The sequence below is a fragment of the Pteropus medius genome, unplaced genomic scaffold (assembly GCF_902729225.1).
Source record: "Pteropus medius unplaced genomic scaffold, Ma_sr-lr_union100, whole genome shotgun sequence".
NCBI classification, from domain to species: domain Eukaryota; kingdom Metazoa; phylum Chordata; class Mammalia; order Chiroptera; family Pteropodidae; genus Pteropus; species Pteropus medius.
This window is the reverse complement of record NW_024354911.1, coordinates 8,748,009-8,754,008: the sequence shown is the minus strand read 5'-3', so window position 1 is coordinate 8,754,008 and position 6,000 is coordinate 8,748,009.

Genomic DNA, 6,000 nt, shown 5'->3' with positions numbered 1-6,000 from the left:
TCACTTATATGTGGGATATAAACCTAAAAGCAATAAATGAACAGGACAAACAGAGACTCATGGACATGCACTATAGGTTAATGGTTATAGACTCTATAATCTATAAGTCTCTATAAGACTATAGAGTAGTGATTACTAGTGGGGTAGGGGAGGAGGGGGAAGGTAGATGGGATAAAGGGGGTCAAATATAGAGAGGATAGGAAGGAGAGAAGCAGGTAAGAGGATCAAATATGGTAGCCGCTAAAGGAAACTGGGGACTTTGGGTGGTAAACACACAATAGAATATACAGACATCTAAATAATAATGCACACCTGAATGTTATAAATTATATTAACAATGTTACTAATAACGAGTAAAAAAGAATCAACCTTACACACCTAAAAGAAACTAGAAAAAGGATGATGAAGACAAATTGAGACAGACGGAAGGAAGAAGAATGATATGACTTTAAAAGTAAATTAAGCCAACAAAAAAAAAAAACAAAAACAAACAAAAAGCAGAAAATTATTTAAACTGAAGGCTGATAAAGAAAAAGAAGAAAAGAAGAAGAAGAGAAAGAAAAAAAAAAGAAAAGAAAAGAAAAAAGAAAGAAAAAGAGAAAAGAAAAAGAAAAAGAAAAGAAAAGAAAAAAAAAAGAAAAAGAAAAGAAAAGAAAAAGAAAGAAAGAAAGAAAGAAAGAAAGAAAGAAAGAAAGAAAGAAAGAAAGAAACCTTAGCCAGACTCATCAAGAGAAAAGAGAGAGGGCCCAAATAAATAAAATCAGAAGGGAAGAGAAGTTACAACTGACACCACAGAAATTCAAGGGATCATAAGTGAATACTATGGGCAATCATACACCAACAAATTAGACAACCTGGAAGAAATTAATACTTCCTAGAAACATATAATCTTCTAAGACCGAATCAGAAAGAAACAGAAAATCTGAACAGACTGATTACTACTAACAAAATTGAATCAGTAATAAAAAAATTCTCAACAGAAATCCAGTTTTTTAGTATATGTGCTGCCAAAGCGAGCACAAAGAAATCCAGAACCAGATGAACTTGTAGGTGAATTCTACTAAACATGTAAGGTGACTTTATCTATCCTTTTCAAAGTTTTCAAAAAAATGGAAGAGGAAAGAATGCTTCCAATCTCATTTTACAAGGCCAGCATTAAGTTATAATAAAACCTATGATACTACAGAAAATATACAAGCAATATCCCTGATAAACATAGATGAAAAAATTCTCAACAAAATATTAACAAACTATCTTCAACAATATATTTAAAGGATCAAAACCATGATCAAGTGGGATTTGTTCTAGGGATGCAAGGATAATTTGATATCCACAAATCAATCAATGTATAAATTATATTGACAAGACAGAGGATAAAATCCATATTATCACAACAGATGCAAAAAAAAATTTGACAAAATTTAAATTCCATTTATGATAAAACCCTCAAAAATGTAGGTATAGAGTGAACATATTTAAAACATTTTAAAGTAGAAATACTGTTTGACCCAGCAATTCTATTCTCAGGCACTCATCTGAGGAAAATAAAAACACTACTTCAAAAAGATATATGCACATCTATGTTTATTGTAGTATTATTTACAATAGCCAAGATATGAAAGCAATCTAGATGTTTATATATATATATATATATATATATATATGTTTATATATATATATATATATCTCACATCTTTATCTATTTTTTCATCAATAGACATATATACATATAATAGAATATTACTCGGCCATAAAAACAAATGAAATCTTGTCATTAGAGACAACTTGAATGGACCTAAAGGGTACTATGCTGAGAGAAATAAGTCAAACAGAGAAAGACAAATGCTGTATGATTTCATTTATATTTAAAATGTAAAAAACAGCCAAACAACCAACCAAAATGAAACAGAAGCAGACTCATAAAGACAGAGAACAAACTGATGATTGCTAGTGGAGAGGACAGTGAAGGGAAGGTCAAAAAAGTGAAGGGAGTTGAGAGATACACATTTCTCGTTATAAAACAAAGAATTCATTAGGATGTAATTTATAGCATACACTTTAATTTTTAAAAATCAACAATAGCGTGGAGAATACATCGAAAAGGTTTCTAAATTAAAATGTATTATTTTGTTCTATAATCTTTGTTCTTTGACTAATTATCAGGAAGACTTGGTATGTCACAGATTCATGAAACACCAAGTTCTATCTGACTAAAGTGAAGTGGGGTGGGGAAGTGGAAGGAAAGTAGAAAGTTCTGTGATATGAGATAGACACCAGATAACAAGCACTAGGTCATGTCATACTTTATAACCAATAGTTAGAAATTTATAATTTACCCCAAAAGTCATAAGAAACTATGAAAAGCTTTTATATTTGATGTTAACAGTACTGTAATTTAAAAGTTCACTGACTAGACTGTCACAGATAGTTTAGATTGTACTTGAAAACAAAATACTCTGCAGTCTATAGCAGAAATCCAAGCAAGAAATAGTCAGTAGTAGTTGAAACAAGTGGGAAATAGTGAAGATTTGAGGACTATTCAGAGATTTCAAATACTGGACTTGATAGTTAAATGTAGGAAGACTAAGCACGGGAAAAATGAGATCAGATTAACAGGTTTTTGATTTTGGTGGGCTGAATGGTTTTGTGATTCACTTAGATGGAAAATAGAGGAGAAGAATAATGACTTAGAAATATAGGACATTTTTCTTAATTACTTAATAAGTTAGTAATTCTAATTTGATGTCTTACTTACATTTTTTTCTGAAATGATGTTCTGATATTTCTTACACTGGTCCAAAAGAGCCAATCAATTTAGATCTGTAAGGGACTTATGGTGTTATGTTTATGCCTAATATAAATCTCCATGAATAAAGTAGAGAGCCTCTTAGGAGAAGTGAGTGGTTTAAACTAAATATACTAATTTCATAGCTAATGAATTGAATAATCTAACCAGGCTGTCTTTATGACAGCTTCTTGTTCAACATTTCAAGGGGATTCTATAGATAAAATAAATTTTCTAGAGGCAAGCCGTCAGTCTTTCAGTTTTGCTTGGCTCTAATCTGTAGAAGGAATCTGATAACCAGAAACACAAAACTGAAAATGATACATGAAATAGAATGTTCAAAATATATTGAAAAGTAAAAGGATGATGAGATTGGGTATGCATCCTAGTTACCAATTTGTCTCCCTTCCTAAAAAGTCACATTCTGACAGAGGGCTTTTAATGTTTCTTCCAATATAGTTATATTGTTCACCTTAATCCATACTCACATCTACCCAATAGAAAAGCAATTTTTTTTTGTTCTAATTTTATCTGTGGGAAAAAAGTTTTTATTTTACCTAATTTCTAATTTTCTTGCTGTCTCCTGCTGCACACTTTCCATGCATACCTGGAGATCTGGGGCTTCTAATGTAGTAAATGGCTACAAAGAAAGTGTGAGATAGAGAGGAAATGCATCATGATGAAAAGAGTGTGGAATTCAACTTTAGACATATCTGGGTTCAGATCTAGACTCTAGATCTCTGTGGCTGTGTGATGGTGATCACATATCAAACTTGGTTTCCTTATGTGTAAAATGGAACTAATATTAAATAACTCTTAAAATTAGTGGGTCAGTGAAATTAAATACATACCTTAAATTTAATGATATAAAAATAAAAAATAATTTAATTGGAACATTTATAAAATGATTAATCTAACACAAATGCTTTCTAAGTTAACGTTTCAAGAACTTTATTGTTTATCAGATGTTAATAGCATTGTTTTTATTTAATTCTCACCTTTTAATATAAAACATAACTTTATTAGTTTAGAACCTTACTTTAAATGCCAAATTTGGAATAATCATAGAGTAAAATAACATAAAAAGAAATTATTAAAGTATGTAGCCATAATGATCATTTAGGATCAAAATTACTCTTGATCTGAAATGTCTAACAATTAAAATTATTTTTAACTTTAATTTTAAGAATAATTATCTAGGTTTAATAAATAAATGATCTTTTATGTGTTCTTTGTTTAGAAATATTAATAAGAAGTAAAAAATTACTTAATTTGATAGTTACTAGATTAATTACATTCAAGTTTCTTTTACTGATCTCCGTCAAATATCCTACTACATTATACACCTTCTGTAGAAAACTGTCTTAAATCTGTGTATATTTATTTGTATGTGCTCATGTCTTTATGTGAGTGAAGGAATTCCCTTTGTCCCCCCACATACATGTGCATTTTCCATTTCTACTTAAAAAATTAAAAATTTGAAAACATACTAGTATTATACTTTAATTTTGAAGTGCTTCATGCTGCTATAATAAATTATGTTTTCAAAAGTTATCTTGATATCATCATCATCGATTTCTCGGTATTGCTGCCTAACAAATAGATATTAAGAAAGAAAGAATAACAGGAGAAAAGGTTAATTAGGAAGCAAGAAAATCAGAAAAAAGAATCTGGAAACTAGATTAAATGTATCCCTAGAACCAGATAGAATTTCCCCTAAAAATTTTGAAAGAACTCAAAGGCGAAATTGTAAAATCGTTAGCCAAAGTGCATAATCTTTTGGAGCAAAAGTTTTAGTGTCAGGGTACAAAATGCCTGCCAATGTGACTGATATATAGAAAACGCTGCAAACACAATTGTAGAGATTTGATTTTTTAGTGCTTGAACTGGTGTAATATATACATAAAAAAAGAGTGGATTATAGATCTTTTCATATTTTGAAAAGGCAACTCAAATTCTCTAAACAAAAATAAAACTTACTATATTTTTATTTTTAAATTAATTTAAATAGAATTTCAAAAGTCTTTTTTCACGCCTGTTGCCAAAGATTATGAATGAAATATTCCTATTTAAGAGGAATTATTTTTATCCTGTGTACTTCTTAGAGATAGGGATTAAAAAAGGGTTAATCCATTGAGGTGTCAAGGTGTTGATAATGATGCTTCACTGTAAATCATGTGCCTTTTCAATGTTTTTAAGCATTAATAGGAAAATAGAGCACAAATAGTAAAATCCTAGATATACAATAATTTAAAAGGTATTGGAGATTAAATGACACATTTAAGGTTATAGAAGTCATTAATAAATGAGTTTATGCATATATACACATACTACAGAATAACAGAAGTAAAATCTCACATTGAAATAAGTAGTTTTTAGTCAAATAAAACTATAATGTATGAAAACTTAATACTACCATTATCCACAGTGCCACTGAAAGCTAAAAATATACTCAGAACAGTGAATTCATGACTTAGTTTTTACACTAAGTTGGGATGTTTGAAAATTCTTAAACCTTGTAAATCTTGTAAATTTCCTGGGCTGGATGAATTATTAATTAGAAACAGGATACTGTTAACAAATTTATTTATTTATTTATGGTCATACAGATACATTTGTCTAATAGCTAATTTTATCATCTCATCACAAATATGTGAAAAAGGACATCACAAATATGTGAAAAAGGACATTAATCTTAAAGGCTGGGAGAATACTGAGTATTTAAGCAACAGTATACTAAACTAATTGTTTTTTTGGTGTGCTGGTTATTGAAGACAGACAATAAATAAGAAATAGCTCTGGTTCTCAAGTGTCACATTAAGTAGGGGAAACACTCGGGTATATATTCCATCTCTCCCTTTATTTATGATTTCAACTGTGACCAGGGCCTACAAAGACTAAATGTGAAAGCCCAAAATTACCTTTTACCTAGTGTTGCCTGGAAAGAAGAGTGCTCTGAGGTACTACCTCTCTAGCTCCACTCTAAGGAAAATCATGGGCCTGATTCTGTCCAAGACACATTTAATTCTTGATCCTATACCTTAATTTCTCTTTAATCTCAAGGGAAAACCTAAGAAAGAGGAGAGAAATGAATTTTATTTATACAAATGATAAGAGAATGCCATGTAAGACTGTCGTCTTTTCTGAACAGAATTTTCTTATAGTCTCAAGTAAGGAAACATCTTTCAAGGAAAAGAGAGAATGCACATACACTA